The 14438-nt window shown below is 39.8% G+C and overlaps 1 protein-coding gene across 1 annotated transcript in view; it reads left to right on the plus strand.

The window, feature by feature from the left end:
* The window catches only part of LOC126249334 (solute carrier family 35 member E3-like), a 181728-nt gene extending 167805 nt beyond the window's left edge, over positions 1-13923 (plus strand). The window contains exon 7 of the mRNA XM_049950990.1: positions 13481-13923. The gene's annotated coding sequence lies outside the window, so the exon portion shown is untranslated. The remainder of the gene's footprint in view (positions 1-13480) is intronic.
* The last annotated feature ends 515 nt before the right edge of the window (positions 13924-14438 follow it).

Here is a 14438-nt window from a genome sequence, read left to right on the forward strand (position 1 = left end):
ATAGTGCTATGAAATAGTGTGTTGTCATGTAGACACTCAAGGTGTCACATAATCTTCCTGTTATAATGCTGGAATCCCAAATTTAAGTAACTCCATTGGTTGCCAAACATTGGTTGTACTGATATACTGGAACCTAAAATGTTGGCATAATGTTGCTGGTTGCATCAGTCTATGGTGGTTATGCACCCATTAAATGGTGACCTTTAAGACTGGCTAATGATGTTATGCTAATAACATATTATTTGTGTTGTTATAGATTATTTTAGTATTGTTTCACATGTTCTCATGATAATTTCATTTTATAAATTCAAATGTTATTTTCTTGCTGAAATGTTGGAATAGATATTTATATGATGAAGACTGCTGGCCTTGGTTACAGGGTGCAACTAGAGCCCATAGTTCACAGTATCATACCCAAAATTGACCGAGGTCCTTTGTTTTGGAGCTGAGTGGAGAGTCTCAACCAAAAGCTCCATCACTTCTGTGCCAATCTTGGCTGCACATTTCTTGACCTGTACTTTGGGGTGGATAATTTTAATAGTCCCCTTGATAAGTAAGGAGTGCACTATGCAATGATAGCATGTGGTTGGGTAGCAGAATGCACATGTGTTTTTTTCTAGGTTAGACAAAAGTTTGAGGCCTTCTAATGAATGCTCACCAATCAGCATGCAGGAAGTATAATCAGATCATGTACAAAGTGAAATCACTTTGAATGTCAACATTTTAACAGTTAATTGCTGAAGTAATCCTGAATTTATTACCTTCCATGAAAGCAAACGCACTCTAATTACACTCAGAACTGATAGCGTCGTGAAACCCAAAGTAGATGCTCTGCAGTATTTAACAAGACATGGAACATATACTGAAAAGATGGGTTAGATGCCATAGGAGGGGGAGTGTTCACAGAAACTGACAAAAATATTTTGTCTATAGGGATCAAAATTGTGACTGCAAAGTTATCTGGATGTGAGTAACTGGCCTAGGTGAACAGGCCTAGGTGAACTCAAATTAATCATCAGATGTTTGTAGTGACCACCTGGTCTGTTGTAACAGTTGTAAATCATTCAGAGGAAATCTATGGTTAGTAGTTGAAAGTACCTCAATCATATAATCATTAGTTCGAGGTGACTTTAACCTATTGAGTATATACTTGTACGTCTATGGATTCACTGCAGGTGTTATGGACGGAAAAGCATGTGAAGCAGTTCTCAGCACATTTTCCAAAAACTGCCTTGAGCACCTAGTTCAGTAACCCACACACAATGGAGATATTTTAGATCTTGTAGATACAAACAGGTCTGACCTTACTGATTGTGTCAGTATAGAAAGAGGGACTAGTGATCATGATGTCATCATAGTGACAATGGTTACTAAATTTCATAAATCTATCAAGAAGGCTAGGAGAGTTTTTACGCTGGATAGAGCAGATAAGCAATTGTTAACATCCTACTTAGACAATGAATAGACATCATTTAGTTTAAATATGATGGGTGTAAAGGAATGGTGGGCAAAGTTTAATCTTATTGTAAGTCACTCTCTGCAGAGGTATATTACAAGTAAGTGGATTATGGATGGACAAGGCCCTCTGTGGTTTAGTAGTAAATTAAAAAAAAAGTGATGAAGAAGCAGAGATAGTGGCACTCTCATTTCAAAAAAGGCTGCAGAAAAGTTAGAATGGAGTATGGCACAGTGGATAAATTTACACCATCACATGCATTTGCTTTTACAGTGCTGTAAACTGTGTTCCAGCATGTCAGAGTTTTATGTTGTTGAACAGATTACAGCATTCCACAGTGCAAATGCACTTATTGGGTTTGCTGCCAGATTGTATTGTGTAAATCCCACAATATTTCATTGATGCAGCTGCTTGACTTCTTCAGGTGGTGGGGGTTGCTGCTGTCACTGCTGCAAGATGTGACTGATGATCATTGCATGGTGGCATCAAAATTCATCAGGCCAGGAGCAGGTAATACACATGTGTGGGAAGACACTTGCAGTTTGAAGAAAGTGGTGCTCCTAGGGCACCCTTCCAGGAGACACAGAAAGGCCTTCCACACATGTGCTGTGGGCACTGACTGTGCTGCTGGATACTCCTGTGGTTAAAAGCTGAATTAAATTTCAGCAGTGCATTGTGTCGAGTCATGACTCTGAAGTTCTTCTTTTCCTGATTGTGATTTAATGGCGGCCAGTGCTGGATTCCAGGTGGCGCTTAATTGAAAACCTGCATCCTTGTTGATATGTTTGTCTGCCATATGGATATGTATGGCCTCCTTAATAAAACAGTCCCAGAAAGATGATGCTGGAGATAAAATTTCAGTTTGTTTGTAAAATGTGCAATGTTCCATGTCCAGGCAATGCTCCAGTGCCACAATTTATCAGGTTGCCTCAGGCGTGTATGATGATGATGTTCAACACAACATTCTTGCATGGTTTGGCATGTCTGCCCAGTATAAGATTTCCCACATTGGCATGGGATCTTATACACACATATTTCCCAAGTCCAAGGTCATCTTTGACCAAGCACAATAAATTCCTTAATTTTGCTGCTGGCTGAAAAGCGCACTTGATGTCATGCCTATTGATGATTCTCTGTATTCTGGAAGATAAGCTGCCAAAATAGGGCAGGACCACTGTTGCAATGGGTGCCTGCACATCTTCATTTACATCCCTGCTTTGAATTAGCTCAGAACAGAATGTGTGGCTTAGCTATCTATAGGAGCAGCATTCTGTTGAACTGCTGTTCTTAGGTGTTGTAGCTTACCAGGTAGACTGTCGGCATCTGAGGCCGTGTGTACTCTATGCACCAAAGAGTGTAAGGCACCTCCGTGTTGTGCAGAGTGATGGCAGCTCGTGGCTCACAACAGTGACAGCAGCAAGTACCACCACCTGAAGATGTTGTGTCAATAAAATATTGTGGGATTTGCACAATACAATCTAGGGGCAAACCTGAGAAGCATATTTGCAACAGATCCATTGGGAAAGCCTGAAACGTCGACATCCCACAATGTCTGAAAATGACCATGTGTCAAAACTACAGTCACAATAAATAATATTTTAACACACTAAAGCAGAATGACTTAATTTGAAAATACAGAGAAGTGTTATCATTGTGTGACTTTAGAAGAATACAGGATGACTTAGACAGAATTTCTCACTGAGTGAGGTGGCGCAGTGGTTAGCACACTGGACTCACATTTGGGAGGACAATGGTTCAAACCTACATCTGGCCATCCTGATTGAGGTTTTCCGTGATTTCCCTAAATTGGTTCAGGCAAATGCCTGGACAGTTCCTTTGAAAGGGCACGACCAACTTCCTTCCCCATCCTTCCCTAATCTGATGGGACCAATGACCTCTCTGTTTGATCAATTCCCCCAAATCAACCAACCAACAAACAGAGTTTCTGTTTGGTAGATTTCTCTTAATGTAGAAAAATATAAGTTAATTCAGGTGAGTAGCAAAAACAACCCTGCCAACTTCATAATGTTTGAATACAGTATTGGTGATGTGCTGCTTGACACAGTCATGATGATTAAATGTCTAGCTATTAAGTTGAAAAGTGAATGGAATGATCCTATAAGTTTGGTAGTAGTAAAGGCAGATGACAGACTTTTATTATTTGGAAGCCTGTCTTTCAATGAGATTGTATATAGAACAGTAGTGTGAACCATTCTGAGATTACTGCTCAAGTGTTTGGGATCCCCATCAGGTCAGATTAAAGGAAGACATTGAGCCAATGCTGAGGCATGCTGATAGATTTATTACCAGCAGTTACATGCTGATATGACAGAGATGCTTCATTAACTCAAACACGACTCCCTGGAGGAAACATGACATTCTTTTTGCAAAACACTGTTGAGAAAATTTAGAGCACTGGCACTTTTAAATGGCTGAAGAAAAATTATAATTTTGCCAACATACATTTCACATAAGGACCATGAAGACAAGATAAGAGAAATTAGGAGTCATATGGAGGCATATAGACAGTTCTTTTTCATTCATTCAATCTGTGAGTGGAACAGGAAAAGGAGAGAGATGTTACAGCAGAACATAATATTTATCCTGTATAAAACAGTCAGTGTTCTCTTAAAGTTATTATATGCTTACGTCATTTTATGTTCTTACAACTTCTAAGCTAGTCATTCTTGCCTAGCCGTGAAACACTTCTTTGTGTGTTGTATTTCAATAAAATGGACATTCAGAACATTCTAAAGAATGAATGAGAACAAACAGTAAAACTGACTTTTAACTTATTATATTACCTCATTGTAGTTGTTCATTCAGTGTAGCCAATTGACAACATAGTTCTTTAGGTCCACAAGTTCTGTGCTAAATCCACATACATCATGTTAATCAGTTATTTGAGAGTCAACTAATCAGTTCAATCTTTGGTTAGCGACTACAACATTTATTTATTCAGTCTTGTGAACAAATTTCTTTCACCCATGTTCTAAGAAACTTTACATGCAACTCATCTCCATCAAATCCATTTCACATCCCTGCAATGAATACTACTTCACAGCTCTTGCTTTATAAAAATATATGTTTGCCAAAGAAGAAGTGATGAACAAAAATGTTACAGATCACAAATTCAAGAAACCAATAATTCAATATTCATCTTTCACATAATGGATTTCCAAAAGCTTATTGCATTTTATCGTGACTATATTAGAAAAAAATTAATATAATTCTCATTTGATTTTTGAATAAAATTATAAATCTATCTAGAAAATATAATTGCACATACTGACAGCATATGACCTGAAAATTGTAAAAAAAAGACTGATATCACATCACAAAAATAAGTTGAAACATACTGATGCCCATTCCATAAGACCCTAAACTGAACTCACTGATCCACCTGATAACCTCATAAACTTCTCTGAGTTACTATAGTACATATCTGTAAGCTGATATTCCATGAATGTTACAGATATAGCTATTTTGATGAATATTTAACTCGAGGAAAGACAGTAGCATAGATTGAGTCCAGTATAGCAGGACCAAAGGATATTTTGGAGAGGCATTTGTCACCTCTGCAAGGTGCTGAGATGCTGGAGTGGTGGAGGTGTGGAGGATCCAGCCAGTAGGGATTGTGGAGCAACTACTGAAGTTGGCTACACTGTGCTGAGCAGGATGCTCTGCAACTGGATGGGCAAATTAGCCTTGGGAAACTGTTGGGCAACATCCATTCATGTAGCTGTAATGGCAAATGTCAGAGACACAGCCAAGTATTGCATCTAGTATATTACCAGCCATTCCTGTCAGCTGAAGTCAGTGATCTGCCATTGTAGCACCCTCAGCAAAAGCAGGCTGATTCCATGGTTCAATGTACTATCATGTAGCAACTGCTGGGCTAGGGCACTGCTCCCCATTTTGGAATGCATCTTCTTGACATAGGAACATGGCTTCTTCCATATGGTCACTCCCCCCCATGCTTGACATAGGAACATGGCTTCATCCATATGGTCAGCCCTGGGCAGCTGTATTTAACCTGCCTTCTCTTCCCCCAGGGCCAGCCTGTCATCATCAAACAGCTGGATAAAATAAGATAAATCGGGCTCGCACAGAAAAATTTAAGTGCTCATTTTTCTCGCGCGCCGTTCGAGAGTGGAATAGTAGAGAGACAGCTTGAAAATGGTTCATTGAACCCTCTGACAGGCACTTTATTGTGAATAGCAGAGTAATCACATAGATGTAGATGCAGACTATGCTACAATGTCCAGACTGGGCCAGTCAACACCATACCAATGGCCCAGCCATCACCACTGTTGGTGGGCCACAAACATTTGACTGCAGACTGACCATCTGGGTGCTTGGGCACCTCTGCACTCTCAAAGGTCTACAACACTGGGATCCAGCCACCTCTGCATGTGCTAAGGTTGAACTGAGGACTCCTTTGCCCTGTTCCATTGGCACAAGATGCAGTCTGCCATGTTCTCGATGTCAGCAGCTGACACTGCAACCAGGCTACTACAGCTGGAAACTCAGTGAATCCTCTGATAGAGCAGCAGTTGTGGTGCATAGTCTGCAGTACCTTTGACTGGGCCAGAGACTGGAGGTCAACACACAAGGAGACACCATGCTGGCGTATTTGCCTTACTTTCCAGGGATCAGTACTAGCAGCATTGAAAAATGAATAGCTGTAAATAGACAGAACTAAAAGGGTTTCTTGTATCCATCCAGTACCTGCTTTCTCTACCAATACATTCAGTGTCAAAAGAACTACTTATGATGAAGATGGGACAACCAATGGAATACACTATTCAATTCAGTGCTTCTGTCGAAGGAACATTCAGTGTAATTTACCAGCAGCATCTTTGTGAAGGGGGAATGGGAGTGGGTGGATGGAAAAAAAGAAAAGAAGATTGACTGGTAGGAAGAAAAACTACCAAGGGAGAAGAAGGCTAGAGGAAGGTGTGGGTGGAAGACAGAATGCTGAAGGCTGTGCATCTGTATCTACATACGTACTCCACAAGTCACCATATGATGTGTGGCAGAGAGTACCTCATACCATTACTAGTCATTTCCTTCCCTATTCCACTCACAAAGAGAGGGAGAGAAACACCACTGTCTGTATGACTACATACATGCCCTAGTTTCTCTTATCTTAACTTTGTGGTTCTTATGTGAAATGTACGGTGACAGCCGTAGAATCATTCTGCAGTCAGCTTCAAATGCCAGTTCTCTATATTTTCTCAATAGTGTTCTGTGAGAAGAATGTTGTCTTCCCTCCAGGGACTCTGATTTTTGTTCACAGAGCATCTCCAAAATATTCACATCTTGATCAAACAAATCTAACAGCTAGCCTCTGAATTGCTTCAATGTCTTACTTTAATCCAACCTGGGGGGGGATCCCAAACACTTGAGCAGCACTCAATTAGTGTTCTTTATGCAATCTTCTTTATATATGAGCTACACTTTTCTAAAATTCTCCTTTATATATGAGCTACACTTTTCTAAAATTCTCCCAATAAACCAGAGTCAACCTTTTCTGTTCCCTACTGCCATTCTTACATGCTTATTCAATTTCATATCACTTTGCAGCATCATGTCTAGGTCAAGCAGGACACTACTAGTTCTGTATTTGAACATCATGGGTACGTTTTTCCTATTCACCTACATTAACTTACATTTTTCTGCATTTAGAGTAAGCTGCAATTCATCGCACCAAGTATAATTTTGTCTAAGCCATCTTGTATCCTCCTACAGTCACTCAATGATGACCCCTTCCCATACGCCACAGCAGTATCAGCAAACAGCTTCAGATTGCTGCTAACTTGCCTGTCAGATTGTTTGTATAGGGTGTCTATCCTAAGAGTCATCAGGCACATTTTCTTTGGTGTTTCAGCAGATACATGCAATTTCAGTTTTGCAGTGTGTAGCTGGAGTCAGGTCAAACAAATATTACTCATCACATCTTTGATATGACGCCCACTGTTGACAGGAAGCTTTGGTTTGTTTCTCATTATGAACAAAATGATTTTTAAATTAGGATTTTACATGCCTGTCTGATAGACTGGTCACAAATAATTCTAGTGCAATTTTCATTTCATCAATAAGTATTAACCTGTTAAGTGGGTAGTTTGCGTGCGCGCGCGCGCACGCCTCTTCCACAGTGGGTAATATATGCCAGCACGCCCGTTCGTGGTGGTGCTGCGCACTGTTCTCACATTTTCCTTTGCGTTTTCATTGTTGAATTTAAATTGATATTGGGTGGAAATGAATAAAATATATTGCAGAAGTTAACAAAACTGTATTTTCACCATATTACATATCGCTTTCAGTGTGAAACATTTTAAAACAAGGTGCTGCACACAAGGAAACTTCGCATTCTGTGCACCAGTATGAAGTCTCTTTGCGAAGGCCTTTTCTCATTCACACCACTCACCTCCTTGTTGGTCTTTTCTTCGTTGTGGGTGGCAGAAGGTCTGGAAAGTGCCTGGCTGTAAGGCGTGTTGCTTTTGGTGTTCGAGGTGGGCGTCCTACTGATGTCCCTTGATGTGGTGAAGATATGGTCAACTGTTCACCAAGACTAATCAGGAAGCTCATTCTACTTTGTTTGCCACCATGCTTCTTGTACAGGCTGTATGCATTGTAGCATGCAATGTCCAACAAGTGGCAGAAAAGCTTCTGATAGTATTTTTTCAGCCTGCTTCTGGCCATCTGGTAGCTTTGTAACTGAGAATCGCACCTATCCACGCCCTCCATATTCTTGTTGTAGTCAACGACAACTTGTCGCTTTTGAACGTTCCCTTCTTTGAGTTTACATTTACAACTGTATCGTCATGGAAGGTGCTGACCATAACAACGTCTCTTTTGTCTTTCCGTTTCATTACCATCTGCTTGCCTTTGTACCCTGTTATGTACTCCACTTTCTTCAGTTTTTCCTTTTTTATGAAGTCAGGGAACCCCTTCCTGTCTTGCCGCATTGTGCCGACAACATTGGTGTTATTGCTGGTTAGTGTGTCCACCAAATCTGTACTGGTGTACCAGTTGTCAAGATAAATATAGTGGCCTTTCCCAAGTAGATTATGTGCAAGCTCCAAAACAATTCGAGAGGTTATTTTTTCATCTGGATAGTGGCTACCATAATTAGTGTCCTTTCCAGTGTAAACAATAAAGTCCCATACATACCTGGAACTGCTTTCACAGAGTTCGTACAATTTGATGCCAAATCTCGGGTGAATTTTGAATAGTTTTCTGCTGGTAGTGCCTAGTGGATCATATGAGGTATTGTCAGCAAAGTGAAGGAATTTCAATAGAAGATGAAACCGCTTTTCACTCATCACTTTCCTGAAGAAAGGTGTGTCAACTGATTCCCTCTTTGAAAAGTACATTTTGTGGTCTGGTTTGTGAAGAATTCCTTGAAGTACAAGCATTCCAATAAGTGTTTTTACCTTGTCGCGTGTAGTATTCTGCCAACTGTGAACCCTGGAGCGTGCTGCTAAATTGGGATGAGAAGCTATGAACTGTTCTGCACATAAGTTTGTCTGTTCATCTACCATTGTGCACAAAGCATCATCCACAAAACACATAAGACAACTCATCACATTGTTTTGTTTTAGAGGCACAACTGTATCACTATTACCACTGACCAAATATTGAATACGAACTGAACTAGAATGCACAAATTCACTAGGTACCGTCTGCTGCAGTAGTGTCTTGTTGTCAGATGTTTCTGAATCGAAGTCACTTTCACTAGCCTCAATATCTGTATCTTGTAAACTTTCAGAACTGTCACTGAAATTATCGTCACTTTCTAAAAGCAGCTTCTCAATCTCCGAATCTGATAAACGACTTCTTTTTGCCATTGCAAAAGATCACTCACTAACGCTGCGGTAAACACAGACAAAAAAGGCGCGCTTCTGCGGCTGCTTCACAGGACGCATTTTCTCGATGCGCGCTCGGGTGGACAATGTTATAACTAGCCTAGAACACAATGTGTTGCATGACAAGAGCTGCCATCTAGTGGACGAAGTGCAACTAATACCACAGTGTCAACAGCAGGCCAATAACTCGTCATTCCCACTAGCTACTAGCCACAGAAAGCAGTGGACAGATATATCCGTCGAACCCACTGTGCAATAGCAGAGCATGGATGGATATATCCGTCATGCCCACTTAAAAGGTTAACAGGGACAGTAAAATGTGAAAAATAACCAGTGCCCCACCAGCGATTGAACAGTACTACTGCATGGTGGTAGCAGTCAGCATGGGCCAGGATGCCGCTGTCACTGCTGGAGTACTGGCTATTCTTTGGGTTTTACCATCTCTATTAGTTCAGATCAGCAAAACAAATAGCATACTAGACTAATCTGGGACTGCTCTATCGAATGGGAATGTAAAATTCCATGTTAAAAATCATTTTGTTTGTTATTGGGAAGCAAACTATCGCTTCCTGACAACACTGGGCATTGTCTGAAAGACATAATGAGCAATATTTACTTGGACCGACTCCAAAAACACATTATGAAAACTAGAGAAAACGTGCCTGACTACTCTTGGGAGAGAGACCGTGTAAATATGGGAAGTATGAGCAGGCGTACCGCACTTCCTGGGAGCACTTCTAATGAAACCCTTGTTTCTGATGGACACTCATAATCAAGGACAATTTACTGGGCTTTTTTTACTTAAGAAGTCTTTGAGGCACTCACATATCTGCGAACTTCTTTCTTGTGCTCATACAAACATTAACAGTCTACAGTGGAGAACCATGTCAAACATTTTCCAGAGATCTAGGAATATGGAATCTGCCTGTCACCTTTCATCCACAGGATACTGTGTGAGAAAAGGACAACCTGGGTTGTACATGAGTGATACTTTCGAAATCCATGCTGACATGTGGACAAAAGGTTTTCCATCCCAGGGAAATTTATTGAATTCAAACTGAGAATATGCTTAAGAAATGTGCAACAAATTGATGTTAAGGATACTGGTTTGGAATTTTGTAGGTCTGTTCTTTTACCCTTCTTATATACAGGAGTCAGCTGTGCTTTTTTCCAGTTACTTGGGACTTTGTGCTGGGTGAGAAATTTGCTATAAAAGCAAAGTAAGTGAGGGGCCATTGCTGTGGAGAAGTCCGTAATAGTGAATTTATATTCCATCATCATGGACAGCACCAATATCAGTAAGCAGCAGCTTGGACTTTAACTTAAAACCATTCATAGGATCTTTACATCCTTTGGCTTTACCTCTTCATGCTTTTTCTTGATGTCAGAATTAGTTAGTTTTAGTAGACAGCAAAGGACCAAGGGTTGAACTGTTAACTCCTGTGACATGCACCCAGTGCACTTTGCCTGGGGTCTCTACTCCATGCACTGTTACACCCTGTGGTTGGCTAGGTATACCCCCCAAAAAGGGTGTTATACAGGTCAGTGCTGGAGTATGCATGGCTCAGTCATGGGAAGCCTTGGGTATCCCAAAAACTTATTTTTTCAAAACAACAAAAGTGCTGAGATATCATAAGAGTACAAGAAGTGTCATTGGCCATGACATTGTCGATTAAACTATTCCAGGTCACTTGAGAAGCAATGTTCATGACAACAGCAGCAGATCAGATGAAAGATGTGACATAGCAGGAACATCTATCAGATGTTGGGAAGATTCATGGAAGTGAAGGAATTAAAGGTATTTTTCTTATATGATGCAAGTGGGGCTGGTAGAGTGCCTGTAGCCTGGAAGAATTAAATGTGAATTATAGAATTGTTAAGCAGAACAGTTAAAGCTGATATAGCACCTGTAGCTGGGGAAATTACAGTATTATTGCACAGTGCAGGTGGAGGTGGCCTAGTGCCCATATCTGGAACAGTGGCATAGGAGAGCTCTTGAAACAGGGCGACTGGATAAACCGCTCAGAGCAAGAGGGATCAATACAGAGTGAAACTTGAAAGGGGTAATAGATTATGGAAGTTTGTTCAGATTCCCCTAGTCACAATGTCTTGAAATTACAACTAAAGCAAGATTATCATGGATTTCTTATTGTTGCAAATACATTTTTCCTAATTGCTAATATATAAAAATGTGGTACAATATGACAGTGGACAAACTGAAAAATTCACACAGGCCAGTAATTCCAAACGGTAGGGTAGTGCACGTACTATTCAGTTCATGTAGACAGTTTTGTTTTCCATAGGTTAAGGAAGGGCTTATCTCATAGTACATGTATTCTGCATGGTAGGCATTAATGACAGATAGCGAGTTATTCAAGTAAACGGGTTGAAGATGATATGGAAAGGAACAGATAATAGCAAATCAGATCATAGTGCCAGGAAGCTGCCTTGATACATGCCCCCACCCAGGTAGTGGAGTCATAATCTGCTGCTCACTAATGATGAATTCACTGAAAAATGAGAGAATATATCAGGAATCAAAGAAAGTGCATATACTAAATGTCATTGTGATAGCAAAGGAAGGATAAATCACATAAATCATCAACAAGAGGATGTGTGTGTAGTAGGAGACACCAAGTGTAAATATATCAGTGTTTATGTTGCCTCCAATTCACAACAGGAATATGGAGGGTGGGATTTTCATAGGGAGAAGGAAGTGTAATGGCATGGGCCACAGCCACAGCCACAGCCACAACCACAGCCAAGTGCCACAGCTAGGACATTAGTAGCCACCTTCATCAGCTATAGTCTGTGACCAGTCAGTGGAGACCCTGCAGCAAAATCAGGCCATTTCTGTGGTTCAATGTACTGCTGTGTAGCAGCAGCTGGGCCTAGGACTCTCGTCCCTGTTCAAGATGCTTCTGTGTGATATAGAAACCCAGTTTCTTCCACTTGGTCAGTCACAAACAGCTTTATTTAAACTCCCTGGGGCCAGCCTGTCATCATCAAACAGCTATACTATGCAATAATGTCCAGTTTGTGCCAATCAGTGATGCAACAGCCACCACATCGCCTAACATGATTGTTTTGGTGGTCCAACTGTTGTGGTGTGGGAGACATAATGTTGCTTAGGCTTAATGACCTCAAAATCTTTGAACACTGTACACTCATTGGTCATTGTGACACTCTACTTCTTCCCACCTGCATCTTTTCAGGGGGTGCCTTCAGTTCAGACTTCATTTTTATGGATAAAAATGCATGACCGCATTTAACAGCACTGGTGGTGGAGCTCTTGGAACAAGAGCATATTCGGCAAATGGACTGATCTCCCATTCTCTTGACTTAAGTTCCATCAAGCATTTATGGGATGCATTGGAGAAACATACTGCAGCACATCTACATGCACCAATGACCATCCAGCAGTTGTCAATCGCACTGGTGGAAGAATGGAATGTCCTATGACAAGAACTCCTTACCATCCTTGTGACCAGCATGGGAGCACATTACTGAGCATGCATTGCTGTCCTTGGTGACCACACACCCTGTTAAGAACTATGTTCCATCTTTTTTTTAATTTCCAGTGGACCATCATGAATCGTGGTGCCTCCAGTGTAATTATCTTCTTTAAATAAAAGTGTCATTGATGTTCATCTCATCATGTATTTCCTTCATTTACCTTCTGTGCTATGTAGCAGTTCTTTCTATGTGTGCTCCAAGCTGTGTTACTTGGTAGTGACACATCATGCAAAATTGGGTTTCATTCTTAAGTTTTGCATGCTAGTGTACTTTTCATAGCTAATTCACATAGAAATTTTTATGTGTGTCACTAGCAATACATTTTGTTTTTCAAGATAATCCCCACAGAATGTAAAATTATATGTGTAATGTGAATCAGTTAGATGAACAGTTATGTTTCTCTCTTTCACTGAGTAAACATCTTGTATTGAGATAAAAATATTTAAATTGTTTTAAACAATAGTGAGGGCACCCTCAAAGTAGCTTCTTGATTTACAGAAGTTAATCAGTTTACAGGGTTCATTTTGCTGAAACTTTGACCTTGTTAGTTTTGATTTTTGTTATATGACTTACTGTGTGTAACACATGGTTTGTACATTGTGGTAGATACTGAAGATATATTTCTATGTTACAGGTTAATGTGGCTGAAACCTTTCCAGTCTCGTCATCATCTTCATCCTACAGACAGACAATTTTTCTCATCTAGGAACTCGTGCTCATCTTGTGTCAAAATGCAGCATTTGTATTCTAAAAGAGAAAATGATATTGGTATATTGCAACATTCTTATCACCGCAGTAGTTCAGTGATAATTTAAGAAAGAATTATTGGCATGTAAAACAGTAAATGCACATTTGTTCTGTATCTTATGAACTGTAATTCTTCATAGCGAAACAAATGTGCCCAAACATTGGTGATGCTGTTTATGAGTAAAAGGTGAAATTTTATATTTAATTTATCATGATGCAGTGCTTGATAGTTAAGTTGTAGCATTCATGTATGTATGTTAGGTGTGTAAACATGATATTGTTCAATCCAGTGTGCATAACATGCCATAGGAATCTTTTAGTTTTAATAAAACCTTGTCTACTGATAATTATAAACATTAATTGATCTATGTGAAAAGACAATAACAAAATATTAGTTTTGTATGATATGCATTTACATGCTTTTTAGTATATGCACTAATGTGCACGTTTTTTACAATTTCAGGGACAACATGTAATGTGATATTGTCAATATCTTTACTGTGTAAAGAAGATATGATGAATGCATTAAGACATGACATCCTCATACCATAATTATACTTACTTGTTTATCTTTCACAAATCTGTAATTCATTCATTCATGGCCAAAAGTGCTATTTGTGATACATTTCTCTACATGTTATTAAGGAATACATGTTATACATATATAAATTAGAACTGTGTGTTTATATTTTGATTCAGATTCATGTTATTTGGAACAGAAATGTATGTATTTCCTCTTGTATTTGTCCTGTTAAGAAGTGACCCAAACATTGTGTTGGTATAATAATATGCTGGAAACATCAACAGCAGCAGCAGCAGCAGCACCAACAATAATGACAATTAAA

The sequence above is a fragment of the Schistocerca nitens genome, chromosome 3 (assembly GCF_023898315.1).
Source record: "Schistocerca nitens isolate TAMUIC-IGC-003100 chromosome 3, iqSchNite1.1, whole genome shotgun sequence".
Lineage (NCBI taxonomy): Eukaryota > Metazoa > Arthropoda > Insecta > Orthoptera > Acrididae > Schistocerca > Schistocerca nitens.